Source organism: Puma concolor, chromosome E3 (genome assembly GCF_028749965.1).
Source record: "Puma concolor isolate L17-30 chromosome E3, mPumCon1.1.hap2, whole genome shotgun sequence".
NCBI classification, from domain to species: Eukaryota; Metazoa; Chordata; class Mammalia; order Carnivora; family Felidae; genus Puma; species Puma concolor.
In genome coordinates this window covers 38,151,073-38,168,449 of record NC_141682.1, presented here as the reverse complement: position 1 = coordinate 38,168,449, position 17,377 = coordinate 38,151,073, and the positions used below count along the sequence as shown (strand labels likewise).

Sequence of the window (17,377 nt, the reverse complement as noted above, 5' to 3'; positions counted from 1 at the left end):
CTGTGTGTGTGAACTACATTTTCCTGACTTTGTCATACTCCTAAGAAGCAAGCTTTGTTCCTTACGTATGGGTATATGCTTGTATAGATGTAGCTTCTGGAGAACAAATTGAACATGAAAATTAAGGTCTGATCTGATTCTAGGATCATGGTGCCTTGACTTGGGCCATTCTTCCAGCCTAGAACAATGCTGTCTGGCTGTGCCCAGAGCCACAAGAAAATCACTTAGTGGGTCTCATGTGTCGTTTTGATGTCCTATTGATCAGATTTTTGTAGGTAGAGCTGTGAGGACTCATTCATTGATTGCTTTGTTTGTTGGGTTTACTACAATGGGCCTCGCTCTAGGTTTGGTGTTGGGGGGTACACTGGTGAGGAGATGCCATCCTTGACCTTAAAAATTCTCCCTATGGCCAAGGAGATAGACATGTAATCAAGCAGTTGAGGGGGTGGTGAAGAGCAGAAAGGGAGAAAGAAAAGGGCTTTGATGGAGGTAGCAAGGCAATACACAATAAGGCACTTAACTCAGACCTGGAGGCTCAAATCAGGAAGTCTTCTTGGAAGAGGCAGTGCCTTAAGACTGGAAGGTAGGGCATGACTTAGTGGGATCCCATTCAGAAGGAGAGTGTGAAAGGGTGTTCTGTCTAGACAGAATAACCTTGCAAAGGGACACTACATGTTAAAGGAATTGCAAGCCATTCAGCATGATTGGAAGTGGGGCTGGAGGCAAGGCAAGACCATGAGGCCAAGAGAGGTCTGGGAAGCCGAGAAGGAATGCTTGCTCCCCAGGGAAAAGGGATCTTTTTCTGCATGTAGGAAAGCCCCCTCTGGTGGCTTTGGGGGAGAATTGCATGATGTTCGGATGAGATGAGTCAGCAAAGTATTGTGATAAATGACCCAAACTGGGCTTGGCAGTGGGAAGAGAAAAACCAGGTAACCAGGGGAAGGGAGGACAGCTGTGCTTCCAGGAGAATGTGAAGCTCTTTAAAACCAAATGGTTTGGGGAAGTATAAATTAGAGTACTTGAGTCTATTTCCAGCTCCTTTTACGAAGCCCTACTATGTGCCAACTCCTGGCCAGGCACCTTATGTGCGATTTTCTTGTTTAATCCTCATAACTGTCTTACAAAGCAGGTACTAGTATCATTAACCCCTATAGACCATTGAATATTGCCTCCCCTAACCCTGATTCTTACTGATCTGGAACCCTGGAACATGACCTTCTTTGGACATAGGGTGTTGGTGGATAAAATGAGTTAAGGATTTTGAGATCAAATCATCCTAGATTTAGGGTAGGCCTTAAAACCAGTGACTAGTGTCCTTATAAGGAGATGACACACAGAGATGGGGTTGTTGTAGCCAGAGCTAGAAAAGGCAGGGAGGATCTTCCCCTAGAGCCTGCAGGCCTTGATTTTGAACCTCTGGCTTCCACGCCTGTACAAAAGTAACTTTCTATTGTTATAAGACGCCGAGTCTGTGGTAACTTGTTAGGGCATCCTTAGGAAACTAAAATAATAATGTCCATTTTAGACTTGGCAGGGGAGAACCCAACTAGTTTTTAGAGAGCTCTGCTCTAAGCATCGGGTCTTTAAACTAAGATGGCACAGGGATGGGTGTGCTTCATGGGACCTGCAGTCTGTGATCTTAACTGCTCTAGTCTTCATGACTCCCCAGCTAACAGCTAACATTTATTTCATGCTAACTCTTGGTCAGGCACCATCTTAAGCATTTTCCTTTATGATTTCATTTATCTTGAGGATTATCTTGTAAGAGATACTTTCCTTAGAAAATACAGATGGGGATGGTCTCTATTTTGAAGGACAGTAAACCATTTTAAGAGACTTTTTTCTTTGTCCCTGGCATCTCATTTACTGAACGGAGATTTTCCACCTTGAATGAGCTAAGCAGTATGAGAGGAAGTGTCAAGCATGTCAACCAGCGACTCATGAAATATTTCATCTTGTAATACATTAATAGAGAAAACCAAGGTGATTTTCAGCCCATTCCAGTAAATCGGTTTTAGCACTAATGAATTGTTCTGTTTGAGTAAAGCATTATTGGCAAAGTGCTGACGTTAATAGCAACAGTGAGGCATTTGAAACTCCATCAAAAATTATAATCTCAAAATAAAAGTCTGGAAAAATTTCTGTGTTCTATTAATTAACATCGGTTGTCTGATCAATGTTTTTAATTGGTAGCAGATTAAAGTATGGATTTCTGGCATGACAAATCTCTAGATTGGCTATCTTGCTACCTGTTGATCCTGATGACCTCATTCCAACATTTATATTCAAATCTGATAGCTCAGAGGTTCAGTAGTCAGCGGATCATAAATTTCACCCAGTTCCTCTGGCTGAATTTCAAGCATGTAGACCATGTGCTAACAGCGAGAATGATCGGAAAGACAGTTGTAGACAAACGGAGCATGAAGAAAATCATTCTTATTGGAGGATGTGGCAGAAACAATTTTCCTCTGTGCTAGGCAGACATCAGCTCTGCAGAACTGGCCAGAAATAAAGATCGTTCCACTGATGGGCTGTAACAGGGGGGAAAGGAGGGTACCTGGTCCCCACCCCCAAACCCAGATGTTTCAGGGTTTCATGGCCAGATGCCCATGGAGCTAGCAGCCTGGCTGCATAAAATGGCCAGAGGGAGTTTTTGCAAAGCAAGAAGGACTAAGGAGCAGAAGGAATCAGGAAGTATGAAGACCCCACTGTTCATAGAGCTTCCCTGTGTGCCAGGTGCTTTGCTAACCTCCTCTCCTGTCACAAGTGCCCCATGATGGAGGCATTAGGTCCAACCATATGGAATTGCCATTCTTGTAGGTCAAAGAGAGATGAATATTGACACTTCTGTTTGGTTCAACCTGTGCTATGAGTAGCCCTCCTTTTTCTGGCTGAGAAAAGTGAAGTTGATGATGTCTAAGGTCACAGGCTAGGAAGGTTAGAACAACACAGGGGGCTAGCTCTGGCGGAAGCAACACCCTGTCCTCCACCATCCTCCTCCACCATCCTCCTCCTCTTCTGGTGGGCTTTATCAGGGGAGTGGATGATCACTTCATAGACCCCTCTGAGTTATTCTGGAAGCTATGTTGGGTGGGGTGACGGGGTGGAGGGGATGTGGGAGGGAACCAGGATAGATTACAGGAGAGTCTTTAGGAAGCTGTTACAATAGTGCCATTTATAATGACGTGGTAGTTCAGAGTAGATTGACAGCAGGGGAGGTGTCATGGAAGGGGACTCATTTGAGAGCTATTTAGGAGTGAGAACCAAAAGGATGTGGTATTTGATGGAAGGAAGAGCCCCCTGCCTCTGGCTTCTCCTCCCCTGGTTCTGTGAGCCCATGTTACACATGCTCATTATATCCCACACCTTCCCTTGGCTGCGTGTATCTCCACTGACTGTAAGTTCCTGAGGGTGAGAATCCTGTGTCTTATTTATGGCCGACCCTAGGACCATCATTGTATCTAATACTTGGTAGGCAGTCCGTTTTTGTTGGATCAGTGCAAGAACTGAGAACAAGAAGTTAATTCAGCTGTCTTGAATACTTACCACAGCATTTCCTTAAATTCTGGATTTCCTGGCAGGGAGACATGTTCTGCCCTGCCCCCTCCCTTCAGTTTCTGCAGGATCATCTTAGTCACCCTGGTGGGGCTGTCTGTAACTCAGCACCCTGTTATTCAGTATTCACATTTACAGGATGACTGGTGTTTATCCATTTAACTCTGCTAATTTGGATTATTTCCATTAAAATTTTTGCAAGTATTTAATGAGGAACAGTCTGACCAGTAGTAGATGCTCAATTGCTTTAAAAAAATTTTTTTTTTCAACGTTTATTTATTTTTGGGACAGAGAGAGACAGAGCATGAACGGGGGAGGGGCAGAGAGAGAGGGAGACACAGAATCGGAAACAGGCTCCAGGCTCTGAGCCATCAGCCCAGAGCCTGACGCGGGGCTTGAACTCACGGACCGCGAGATCGTGACCTGGCTGAAGTCGGACGCTTAACCGACTGCGCCACCCAGGCACCCCTCAATTGCTTTTAAACAAGGGAAGTTCTGTCATCTGCACAATAAAACCTCTATCCACCAGGTCAGTTTTGACTTTTCTTTTTCTTCTTCCTCCTCCTCTTCTTCTTCTTTTTTTTTAGGAAAAAACAGGTATGCTTTGAGTGGGAATGTGGGGAGTAAAAACAACGTTTAGCTTGAAGAATCTTTATTGCCCTAACAAGTAAAAGACCCTTTAACAATCACATTGATTTTTGCTGATGGATATAAAGGGTTTTGAAAGTGAATTCTTACTCTGGGCAAGACCCACTTGGAGATGCCAGGATTGTACTTCGCCTTTATAAGACATTAATGGGGAATGAAGACACAGATTTTGCCATGGAATCAACTATTCCAACTGATGAATTGCATCAAGGGGACAATGGAAGTTGAATAACTGACAACTAAGTGGAGATATTTGTCAGGTAAAGGGACAACGATCTGGTTCCTGGTTTCTGTTGGCAAAACATCAGAGAGGGTGCAGTCGCCTTGAAACACTCAGAAAATACGGAAAGGGATATGGATGGAAGGTGGTAAGAAAAACAGGAAATGCTTCAGCTCAGTAGAAACCTTACTTCCCTTTTTTGTCCTCAACCTTCTTTAATGTGGAAGGTTTCACCTCTTTAGCCTATCAGGTGATGCTGGTTGTCCCCCCAAATGGTCTCCTGGGTGAGCTGGCACTTTAGAAATGTCATTTGGGTCTCTTCTCTCCATCCCCTTGGCCAAGATGTCTTTCCAGCCTACTGCTGGGCTTGGCGTGGTGGAGAAGGCATTCGTCAGACAGCCATGTGGTCTTTGGCGACACACAGACCTGGACTCAGTCTGGCTCTACTAGGCAGTAGTTTCATCATCTGCAACATGGATTAATAATAAGTCCTGCATAGACCTCTTGTGGAGGGTTAATAGGATAACTGGTATGAGTGAAACTTTGGCCAATTTCCAGGCACTTAAAAGCACTCAATAAAGGCTAAACCCTAACAAAAGAAACATCAGCAACACAGATGATGCAGAATGAGCCTCTTGACTGGTCTCTGCTTTCAGGACCTTCTCTTTTCATACTGACAATCCCTCCTCCTTCTCTGAACAGTCATTCCCCGCCACCCCACCCCCCCACCCCCCCGCCCCATGCTAAGAGCAGTGCATGAACTCAGAGCTTAGAGTTGGGCTTGGGTTCAAATGCTGGCTTGGCCACTTACAAGTTGTGTGACCTTAGGCCTGTTACTTACTTTCTCTTTGCCCTTTTTCCCCCTGGGTTTTGTGGTCTTTGATCAGCTGCTGTCAGTACATCAGTGTTATCCTCTCCCTTTTCTTTGTGTGGGTAGCCATGTGGCTTGCTCACTGCTCAGTCTCTTCTATGTCTGGCATGGAGTGGGGGTGCATGGCCAAAGTAGCTGCCATACCATTTGCATGACTTTTCAGTTCATGTGCATGCCATTCTTCCCACTCATTCTGTGTAGAGTGCTTCTGATTGGTGACCAATCAGCCAGTGGACCCTCTGAGTCCGGTCTATCCCTGGATCCAATGAGTTGAGGCTGGTGGTGAAGCCATGGCGTCCAGGGGAAGTGAGTGTGTGCTGGAGGTCAGTTCCTGGACAATAGGCTAGCTGTGCTCTTGACATCAGGTTCCTAAGTTGAGAGTGCTTGAGTTGCAGGGGAACAGCGTATTTTCCTGAGAGCTGTGAAGGAAGGCTCCATTTCTTCAATTCTGAGGGAGGATCAAGTTAGACACATCATTTTTCTATCTTTTGTGGATTCCTGTTGAGGATCTCAAAGTTGTTCTAATCTAAGCCATTCCAGAACCCCACTCTCTCTTAACTGGGTCACAGAGAAGAAAAATGCCCTGTGCATTCTAGAGGGAAAGAACCAGAATTAGCTATATTTGGGACATTTTACCCCAAATTGTGCTGTTCATTGAAATATAATGAACAGCTGGTAAACAAACATGACTCCTATGTGGGCTGTTAAGCATAGAATTTCTCTGAAAATTATTACACAAAGAAATTCTCTCACTTCTTAAGCCCTGCCGTGGCACATGTGTGTTTTTTGTGTGTCTCTGGCTTAGGAGACTGGAGTAAAGATCATGTGGAAATGTAGCATGTAGGTGTCTGAGGGCAGCAGCCTTTCATGGCTATTGAAAATCTAGAGTCCTGGCAGTGCCTGGGTGGCTTAGTTGGTTAAGCGTCTGACTTCGGCTCAGGTCATGATCTCAGGGTTCGTGGGTTCACGCCCCATGTTGGGCTCTTTGCTGACAGCTCAGAGCCTGGAGTCTGCTTCAAGTTCTGTGTCACCCCCTCTCTCTGCTTCTGCCCTGCTCGCTCGCCCGCGCTCTCTCTCTCTCTCTCAAATAAACATTAAAAAAAATGTAGAGTCCTAGATCCTCCTTCTGGCATGACCCACAAGGTACCAGGGTTCAATGTAAGGTGCATCCACCCCTAAGTGACTGATGTGCTAATAATAAATTGTATGAGCTCACATTTTGTAAGTTTAGTAAATATTTTTTGAGTACCAACTATGTGACTGGCATTGTTCTAAGCATGTGGGATAAATCAAGGGAGTAGAGCAGATAGAAATCCCTGCCCTCTAGGACCTTTATTGCTAAAGTCAGCAGGATCTGCCCCCTGCCTTCATCTCTCTGCTACAGACACTTTGGGTACTGTAACCAGACTTTCTTTCCACCACAGGGCCTTTGCACATGCCACTACCTCATGGACTTCTTCTCATCATTGTTTCCTCAGGGAAGTTTCACCCCCCACTGCTGCCCCTTGTCCCTGCATTGAAATGCAGCTTGCTTTGTCACTTTGCTCTCTCAGAATCCTGTTTTTCTTTAGAGTAGTACAAATCTCAGTTTGTTTGTACACTTACTTGTGTGGTTATTTGAGAACCTTTTTCTCACCCGACCTCCATGAGGCTCAGAGAGGTTTAAGTAACTTTTCCAGGATGCAAAGGGATGTGGTCAGGATTTGGGCTCAAGTCTGCCGCATACTCTTTACATAGTCGAATACTGAACTGGAAATGTGGAAGTTCACGTACCACCCCCAGGTTTTGTGCATCTACCCTCCCAGTTTACCTACAGCCATGCAGAGCTCTTTATTTGCAACTAGCTTCGTAAAGATAATGACAATGGCAGCTGACACTTGCTAAGTTCTCACTGTATGCTGGGCGCTGGGATAAATAAGTGCCTTCCACACACTAGGTCCTCCCTTCTGAGGCGACAGGAGCTATAATTCTGTTGTGCAAGGTCTCACAGGCAGGGTTTAAACTTGCTCATCTTGGGTTCCCAGTCTGTGGACGTTACAACCTCTGGTGTGTCTTTTTCTTAACACTCTGGCCCATGAAGAAATGTGTAAGTGAGGTCATGAGGGACAAGCCCCAAACCCTGGATCCTGGTTGCACCAATAGCACCAGCAGAGATCTGCCAAGGGTTTCGGTGACATGGGAGTATTGCTCATGGATATCTTCTTAGAACATAGAGACCCAAGAGAATCTGAGTTGGCTTGGAGCCCTCCTTCTGATGGTTCCTTCATGCTCATACCTTGCTCTGGTAAAACCAGGTGACTGTTAGGGGTGCACTGTGGCTGAAAAAGACATTGATGGTGCACTGAGAATCTGAGCCTCATGTCTTTGTTCTTGGGGGTGTACTGTTTAGCTTGGACCTACACAAAGGGTCCTACAGAGCAATCTCAGTGCAAAGGGGAAGAGAAGGGATTGTTGCTGAGGTCAGAGTCAGGAGGAAACTTAGCCACTATAATTACTCTATGGTGACATTTGGGGCTTAGGGCAGAGGGTGTCCTGGGACCCCTCTAGCTTATAGGCAGCCTCTTTCAGGGACCCAGTGACCCAGAGCTGGATGTACACACCAGATATGCGTGGTGGCCTGTTTTGCTTGAGTGTATACAAGTTTCCAGGCAGATTTGTGCCTCATGGTAGCCCTCATGACCTGGGCAAGATCCTTGACTTCTCTGAGTCTCGATGTGCCCTTCTGGAAAATGGGGCTGATGATAGTCTGTAAGCGTTAGCATTGCTGTGATGATGAAGTGAAGTCACATGTAAACTGCTTGGTTGGTACTTGATACGTAGTGAGCACTCAGTGAGTGACAGATATGTACTGAAAATACCAGTATGGTGCCCTGAATAAAGGCTTCCATGGATTCGTTTTGAGCAGTATGGATTCTGCCTGGAGTGGGCTCCTTGAGAGAATCAGAGTGCCTCTTCCTTTGGTCTGGCTGGTCCTGGTTATTAATTTCCAAGACCCATTTAATTTTTCTCCTCACTCGCAAGAACAAAGATACCCTGCTGAAAGATCAGGAAATGAGACATAGAAAGGGGACCTCTTGGAGAGTGATGATTTGTAATGACCCATCAACAGGGATAAACTCCGCTGCGGCAAAAAATAATGAAACATCGATTCTCAGAACCTATTAAAAGTCAGATTTATATGAGAGTTTAGAAAAGCAATTAGTCTGGATTGAAACTAATTAGTGATTCCCTGTCCCCACCCCCATCCTGGGGTGGTTGAGATCTGGGCAGGCTATTGAGAGCCTACTATGTGCAGGACTTGATAGGACTCAAGGATGGGAAAGAACTCAAGAGAGATTATATCCAAATAGAAATGACTATTATTTAAGAAATCAATTGTATGATAGAGGCACGAGCACAGTGTCCTGAGGTTTCAAAGATCTGCATCTTCTCTGATTGTGTCTCAACTCCACATAGGCTCCCTTTTAGCTCCTCTACTTAGCTTTTTTCTATATTACACTGCCTGGGTTTTATCTCCTGGCCCGTAAAAATTTCACTGTGCATGGTTTCTGGATGGGCTCACCGGTACCCATAGCTTCTGATTATCCCCATATGTGCTGACACCATCTTGCCTGTCTCCATGCTGCAACTGTCTGGTTGACATTTCTGCTGGGAAGTCCAAGATCAAACTCCCGATCTCTACCACCCCCAACCTATCATCGCCTGTGGGTCCCTCTCCAGGTTAACTTGACTGCCATGGGCTTAGTCTCCCAAGTGTCAATATCACGGTCACTCTATATTCCTCTCTTTTTCTGCCTCCCACATCTAAATTGCTACCAGGCATTTCTCTTCTTCAGCAGTCCCCACAAGGAGAGGACTCCACCTGGGGGCAGGTGTGGGTCTAACCTGGCTGAGAAGCTGCATGTTTCACAGGGGCCAGTACCACTCATCACAATGCCATGGACAGGGCTTTCCTCTTACTACAGAGTAATGATGTCCAAAGTATGGCGTCCCTTTGGGTACTTGTAGTCCATTCATATTTTTTCCTAGGCTGGATGCAAAGTACCAGTGAAAGGTCATTTGTACCATAGGCAATGTTGCCCTACTAATAGAATTTATATCCCACCTAATGAGTTAACCAGGAAGACATTGCTAGGAATTTAACTGAATGTTAACTTCTCATGCAGATGGAGGAAGATTATGTTTTATCTTTACTCATTGGGGGGTTCCTTAGATAGGGTGGGGGTCCGGGAAGAAGATAATGTTTAAACTTAGTTCCCATGTATGAAAGTGGGGGAAGAACATTCTAGCCAAAGAGAAGGAAAAGAGTTTGACGTGTTCCAGCAGGGATGAATGAAGTAGAGGGAGAGGCTAGAGAAGTGGGCTGAAGCAAATCATATCATCCTGCGTGAGGAGTTTGGCTTTTGTTTGAAGTTTGGATTTTATTTCTTGTCTTTGCTGACTCAAGGTGAAGTGCAGTATTATCACTGAGTGGACGTGCTCTTGTAGCATTTCAGATATGAAGGTGCCTAGCCAAAGTCATTCACGCTTTTGGAGGAGTCCTAATGTTGCAGTGCTCTAGAACAATCCACCCTAAACTTAGAAACAAAAAACAACAATTATTTTACTACATTCAAGTGAATCTATGGATCAGAAATTCGGATAGGTGTGCTTGTTAATTTTGTATGTCTACCTGGCTGGGACATGGTGCCTGGATATGCAGTCAAACGTAATAGTGAGTATTCTTGTGAGGGTGTTTTTGGAGATGCACTTTTAAATCCGTGGAGATTGAGTGAAGCAGATTGCTCTCCATAATGTGGAGTTGAAGACATCGATCAACTGAAGACATGAATAGAACTAATGACCTGCCCTGAACATGAGGGAATTCTTTAGCAGAAACCCTTTGGACTTAAACTGCCCACAAGCAATAGGATGTGTATGTATATATAAAGACGTTTATTTTAAGGAATTGGCTCACCCAGCTATGGAGGCTGGCAAGTCTAAAGTCTGCATGGTGGGCCAGTAGACTGGAAATCTGGGAGAGATGGCTTCCATATTGCAATAGAAAGGGTGTTAAAGGATTTGGGGCAGTGTTTCTAAAACCAACACAGTGTGCACTCTAGCTGCAAATTATTTGCATTTTTCCCACCTGAAAAATGTGCTTGACTCTTCCCAGACCTTCGCCCACCAAAAGTATCTCCCATTACACCATCACGCTTGGCTTGAGGCCAAGGATCTCGTAAACCTTATTTAAGGTCTACGTATGGATGAGGATTCTCAAGTTTGGTCCCTTGGGTACAGGTTCTCTAGAACGTGTGAAAATCTGTGAACTAAAGATGTAAGTTATCTGCACCCCCCCCCCCAGCAGTTAACATGCAGTGATTAGACAGACATAAGATAACTGTAATAGAAATTCCCATTCAAAAAAGGGAAAACCATAGCAGCCAGTGGCCTATGGTAATTTTGAAATCCAGTTTGGCATAAGATGCCCATGTCTTGATTAGGGTCCAAATCATTAGGGAATGAGTTTTGCGGCTTTTGGTTCCAACTCTGAGATCTTGGTTCTGACCTTGGAGTCACCACTGTCCACTGTACTCCCTGTAAGAAAGTCTATATCCTGTCAACTTGCTTTCTTTCCATAGAAGTTTGGGGATCCCTAGACTCTTATTTTAATGTTTATTTTCAGAGAGAGTGCAGGTGAGGGGCAGAGGGAGGGAGAAAGGGAGAGAGGGAAAATATCTTAATCAGCCTCCTTGCTATCAGTGTGAGCCTGATTCGTGGCTGCATCCCATGGCCCTGAGATCATGATACGAGCATAAATCAAGAGTCTCAAACTTAACAACTGAGCCACCCAGGGGCCCACAAAGGACTCCTTTTTTTTTTTTTTTAACGTTTATTTATTTTTTTTTATTAAAAATTTTTGTTTTCAAAGTTTATTTTTGGGACAGAGAGAGACAGAGCATGAACGGGGGAGGGGCAGAGAGAGAGAGAGAGAGACACAGAATCGGAAACAGGCTCCAGGCTCTGAGCCATCAGCCTAGAGCCTGACGCGGGGCTCGAACTCACGGACTGCGAGATCGTGACCTGGTTGAAGTCGGACGCTTAACCGACTGCGCCACCCAGGCGCCCCAAACGTTTATTTATTTTTGAGGCAGAGAGAGACAGAGCATGAACGGGGGAGGGGCAGAGAGAGAGGGAGACACAGAATGGGAAGCAGGCTCCAGGCTCTGAGCCATCAGCCCAGAGCCCGACGCGGGGCTCGAACTCACGGACCGCGAGATCGTGACCTGGCTGAAGTCGGACGCTTAACCGACTGAGCCACCCAGGCACCCCTACAAAGGACTCTTTTTATTAGTACTGTCTTGGTCCCTTTTAGTCCTTTTAGTCCAAGCTGGTATAATTACTTTAAGAACTTTGTGGATTTCTTATGTGTCAGTTCATTATCGATTTCATTGGACCAAAGCCATACCTATAAATCTCTTGGAGATAAGTCCTTCTATGCTTGGGCTCTCTGTGGCTTCTGTGGGATAGTATTTCTAATATCCTTGGGAAACCTATTGTTCTTGGGTGCCTCCTTAAGATCCTCACAAGGAATTTCGTTTGACTGAAGTCGTCTAGGAGGCACCACCTTAAATCTTCAGTTTTAACAAATGGATTTTCAGTCACACTACTGACTTCATCTTTACTCCGAGGCAGGCATAGTGTTCTGATAACAACCTAGAATTCATGTGTGGCCTTTCTTTGAATAGCCTTTGATGGCTGGAAAGAGTGCCCTGGGCCCTTTATATTTATTCTTTAATTGAGCTCTGTTCTTGCCCAATTTATTCTAGGTGGCTAGAAGAAGCCAGGTGGCACCTTCAACACTGTCTGGAAATCTTAGATGCAACATTGAGCTTATCCAGTACATTTCCTACTTTCTGCATTACTGCAGGAAACAGTGTAGTCAAAGTTTCTTCCACTACATAACCAGGAATTTTTTTCTTTAGCTTCCAATATTAGGTTTCTTCTTGCCCTCACCAACTGTTGCCTTGAGGCCTGTCACACTGTCCCCAAATGAATGCTGTGTGTTTCAGTTCTGATTGAGTAACATCCCACTTTTAGGAACAAGCTTTTGTTCTCGTTACTGTGATAAATCACCCCAAACAATACAATGATGATTTAACCGTGTTTGTATATTCTGTGGGTTGGGAATGTGGACAGGGCATAGCTTGTCTTGCCCTCTAATGTGTGCGGCCTCAGCTAGGGAGACTCAGATGGCTGGGATGACTCATAGACCTTGAGACCAGCACCACTAACTGGAGACTTCTTCACTAACCTAATTGGTGCCTGGGTTGGATGACCCAAAAGTCGGGCTTGGCTAGAATTTGAGAACAGAGGGCCTCCATGGAACTTGGCTGTGTGGCTTGGGCTTCTCATTACATGAAGACTGGGTTTTGAAAGGAACCATGTCAAGAGGGAGTGCGGAGAGTGAATTATCCAAGACCCTCAGAGGTTGTAGGACCTTCTATGATAAGGCTTCAAAAATCACATAAAATTATTTGTGCCATACTGTGTTGGTTGAAGCAAGTCATGAGCCCATCCAGATTCAAGGGAAGGGATACCTCTTGATGGGAGGAGTGTTAGGTATTTTCGGATCAGGTTTTTATAACCTCCACAAGAAACAGGCCTTGGGGAAAAAAAATTGAGGACTCTATCATCCTTATCCAAGATGACTAGATAAGTTTTCAACATTTCTTTTCTCTCCCTTGGATTTCTGTAATGTTTCACTCAACTGGATCCTCTTCTCCCACAGATGAAGGTCCATTATATTTATTCTCCATACATAAGATTTTCAACAACCTATAGAGGCAGTCCTTTGGTATTCACTTAAATTCTCTTTGTTCATTCTCTTAATGGGATGATAGAAAGATGGTGGTATGGTCAGGATAATGGTCAAGAAAAGAGATATTGGGTGAAGGTTGCTTGGCGAGAGAGCCCTGGTCTTGAGAAATAAGTTCTTGAAATAAAAACTGTTGATCTTGGAAGATAATTAGCCTTGGACTATGTCCCTGAATTTAAGGAGGACAGTTCATAGCATTGGTCCAAAACTTCGTGTTTTTATTAGGTATTGTTTTTTAAATAAACTGAAACTAACGGGTTTTTGTTTGCTTTTTAATGTTATGAATACCATAGCAATACATGCACATGATGAAAAAAATAGAAAATGTGGAAAAATATAAAAGAATAAATAAAATTTAAAAAAGTTAATATTGTGACATATTTTATTCTTTAAAAATGTGTTGAGATTATTTTATGAACACTGAAGTTTAAGAAAAAAAGATATACATTGCATTAAGCCCATTTTTTTCTCCATGTCATTAAATACAACATTGGAGCCTGATTTCTGAAGGTTGTATAATGCTCAGTTGTATGTCTGTGCTATACTTGACTTAACCTAAATGCCCAACAATAGTGGATTATCTCAACATTGTGTTGGATCATTTGGCTCATGTTGGAAGAAACCAAGTTAAACCCACTTTGTCATCACACTTTGAACCTTTGATGGGTTATGTTTATTTTTGGGAACAGAGTTGAAAGGTTGTGTTGTGAAGTATAAATAGATTTATTACGTTGAATCCCTGAGGGTGGCACCAAGACATCATCAGTAATGAGTTAGAATAACAATGACATTTGTGACTCACATCAAGTATTTATTGCACCCACCCAACTGTTAAAAACCTACATGTTATCTTTGTTCTGTTTGTTACTTGCCACACACAGTCACCAACTCGTGTCCAGTGTCCCACGTATTTCTTGAAGCTGCCCATTTTCTGTCCTGTTCCCATTGACATCTCCCTTCTCTTGATCTCTTGAGTAGATGCTAGCTGTGGAACTGTCTTCCAGCCACAGTATTCATTCTAAAACGCAGCCTTCGTCATGTCATTTAAGCGGCTAAATCTCATTATCCTTGGAAAAACGTCCAAACCCCTTCTTGGGGCTCATGAAGCCCAGCCTCACCCTAAGATCCTTCAGTTCTCCAGCAGTTAAGAACTACTCTGGTCTCTGGCACAACCCCATCTCTAGCCTTGAGGCTTAGTCAGGGTGGGCTGTTCTAACAACATCATAGACCGGGCAGCTTAAACAACAGACCTTTACTTCTCACATTGCTGAAAGCTGGAAGCCCAAGAAGAAGGCATAGCTGACCCTGTGACTGGTAAGAGTTCTCTTGAAGATGTTCACCTCTTGTGCCCTCACATGGTGAAGAAATAGATCGTTTCTGTCCTCTCTTGTCTTAAGAGCACTAATGCCACTGACAAGGCTCTACTTTGATCTAAATACCTCCTGAAGGTCCCACCTCCTCAAACCATCACTTTGGGGATTAGGGTTTTCAGACATGAATTTTGGAGGTGATGTCCCTAGCAGCCTTGTTTCAGTTCTTCTCTCTGCCTGGAAGGCCCTTCCTCTCCTTTAAGTTACCTCAGTTCACATATTGCTTCCTCCAAGAAGTCTTCCTGATCACCCCTCTGCCCCCTACACACACATACCCTGCAATTCTGGGTTAGGTACCCTGCTAGTGTTTAGTGTGACTACTGTAGGGTTTTCTTTCTAGTACTTATGTTAGTTGTTGCAGAATTTTATCTTCTCCTTGGATGGTGAGCTCTGGGAGAATAGGGCGGCTTCTCTCTTGTCATTACATCTTAGCCCAGTGCATAGCACATAATATGCTCTCATTAATTATATGAGTAAATGAAATCCATGGCTGCTGCTTCTTGGTCAAACCCACTTAAAGATGACAACTCTGACCCACTTACAAGAACCAGCTCTAAAATCCTCCTGCATTTGCTTTCTGGGGGGTAGAAGATTGTCTTCTAGACAGAAAAATACCTTAAAAACAGAATAGGCAAGTACTTGTGTAAATCATTAATAAATCTGTTTACTATTTTTATTTGCATTAGATAGCAAATTAAATATTGCATTGAGTTAAATATTAATATTGCATTAAATATATATTACATTTTAAAAATTAAGTACTAGATGCTCTTACTTGAAGTTGGATTATGAAGGCTTTAGCACAATTAGCCCAGCATGTGCTAACTGTGTTGTTGTTTTCCATGTCACTGATGATTTATGAGAGCCCACAGGAATAAGGCAAAAGGTGAGGGGCCATGGGGGCCTGCAGATGGGAGGTATGGCCAGGAGGGCAGGGCAGCACGCAGCACAGTCAGAAGAGATGTCTGATGGTAGGAGGAGAGGGGCAAGAGGAGGAGTGGGAACATATAATTTATTCACAAACTTGTTATTTGCCATTTTTCTGGGAAATGTACGTTGAATATCTATGATCTCATTTAGTTGTTAGAGACCAATTAAACAGGTATGATTGTCGTTATAGCTTAGACAGTTCAGAACTGAGTTTCAAACAAGTTAGGTGACATACACAAGGCCTCATGGCTTTGGTGGGGCTATCATGGGCAATATGACTCACATTGTTAACTGTGTTTCTCTACTGCTTCTTGAAGGAGGTGTTTTCAAGCTGGTGTGGATCAAAATAGACCCATGGGTTTTAAGGAATTTTAAATTTGACTGTTCTTATTCCTAACAACAAAGGAACATGATAGAATTTAGATCTGTCCACCTACCCATCCATGTTACTGGCTTTTAGTGAGATCCTGATGGGTACCTGGTGTGGCCAGGTCTAGGAATTTAGTGTACAAGACAGATACAATCACTGTGCTAATAGATTTCATGGTCTGGTGATAGAAGCCAGGACCACCTGGCTTTTACTATCCCAGGCTCTTTCCCTTACATTAGGATGTTTCCATATTCCAAAGTACTCTTGGCTCAGGTAATGTATCCCATATGGTTTATGTCTGAAGAGCCAGGAAGGGCCTGGTGCTGACTGTGTCCTGATCTCTTGATGGATTGCTTAGATCGTCCTGGTCAACATCTTTTTGTGATGACTGGATTCCCACATGCAGGCAGTAATGTCCTATGATCTGTTGTGCCACTGTGCTCAAAGGCCACATGTGGGCATGCATTGGAGTTTAGGCCAGGTACAACCCTGGGTCTCCAGGTATGACCCTTGTCTTGTGTGTTAAGGCCCTTATCTGCATCTGTGACTACCTGCTGCCTGTTCCTTGGGCATGGCAGATACAGCTTACCCAACACTTCATCATATCTCCGTGCAGTAGATTCTACCTCAGAGAAATAAGTCTTATCATTTGCCAGACCAACTGGTAAGGTCTCTCCAATCCCCAGTTTTATACTTCAGTTCCAACCTCTCATCTTAATCTCAAATGTTCTGCTACTTTCTCCACTCTAAATGGATATCTCACGGACATCTCACATGTCACATGTCTATCAAACACTTTCTTGATCTCTCCCAGTTCTTCTTCCTCCCCAGTCCTGATCTTCCCCATATCTTCCCCAGATCACTAATCTGCATCACTGTCCACCAGAAATGGAAGTCAGGAAACCTGGGATAATGACACTTTGCTGGCCCCACTACCCCCAACACAAATACCCCTGTGACACACCAGATGTTCCCTTGATTGTATCTCCACAATATTTCTTGAGTCTGTCACCTTTTCTCTGTGACCACCGCCATCATTCACACTTCCCTGACCTTTTGCAGGAACCACAGAAGCATCCTAACTGATAGGCTATTTTGACTCTGGCTCTGAATCATTCTCCATATGAGTATAAGGGTGGCTCCATCCCTCCCTGCTCTCATGTCCAGTGACTTCCCTTTGCACTTGGAAAAACTCCAGGCTCCTGATGACCGTGGATTCCAAGCTGTCTTTGATACTCTGCCCACCTGTCCCTCCAGCCTCACCTGTAGCACCTTTCAGCCTGCTGTGTCCCCTCAACTAGCATGCAGGTCCTAGGGGTCAGGAACTGCTCTGGGCTCACACAGGATCACCAGTTAACTGAGCATGGTGTGGGGGCTCAGCAGGCCCACAGGCAACAGTGGTGGAGTGAATGGATGACTGAATGAGGCAGCCAGGTGCTGGGACTGGTGATTCCTTTCATGTTGGGGGTTATACACTGGCAGGCGGGGATTTAAGAATGGGGTGGAACTTTGGTCCCATTCTCCCTGTGTCCATGCTAAGGCAGATGCAGAACCC

The 17,377-nt window shown here is 44.3% G+C and overlaps 1 protein-coding gene across 21 annotated transcripts in view; it reads left to right on the top strand.

Moving 5' to 3' along the window:
* Positions 1-17,377, top strand: part of RBFOX1 (RNA binding fox-1 homolog 1) — a 2,073,113-nt gene that overhangs the window by 157,558 nt on the left and 1,898,178 nt on the right. The gene's annotated exons all lie outside the window — the stretch shown is intronic.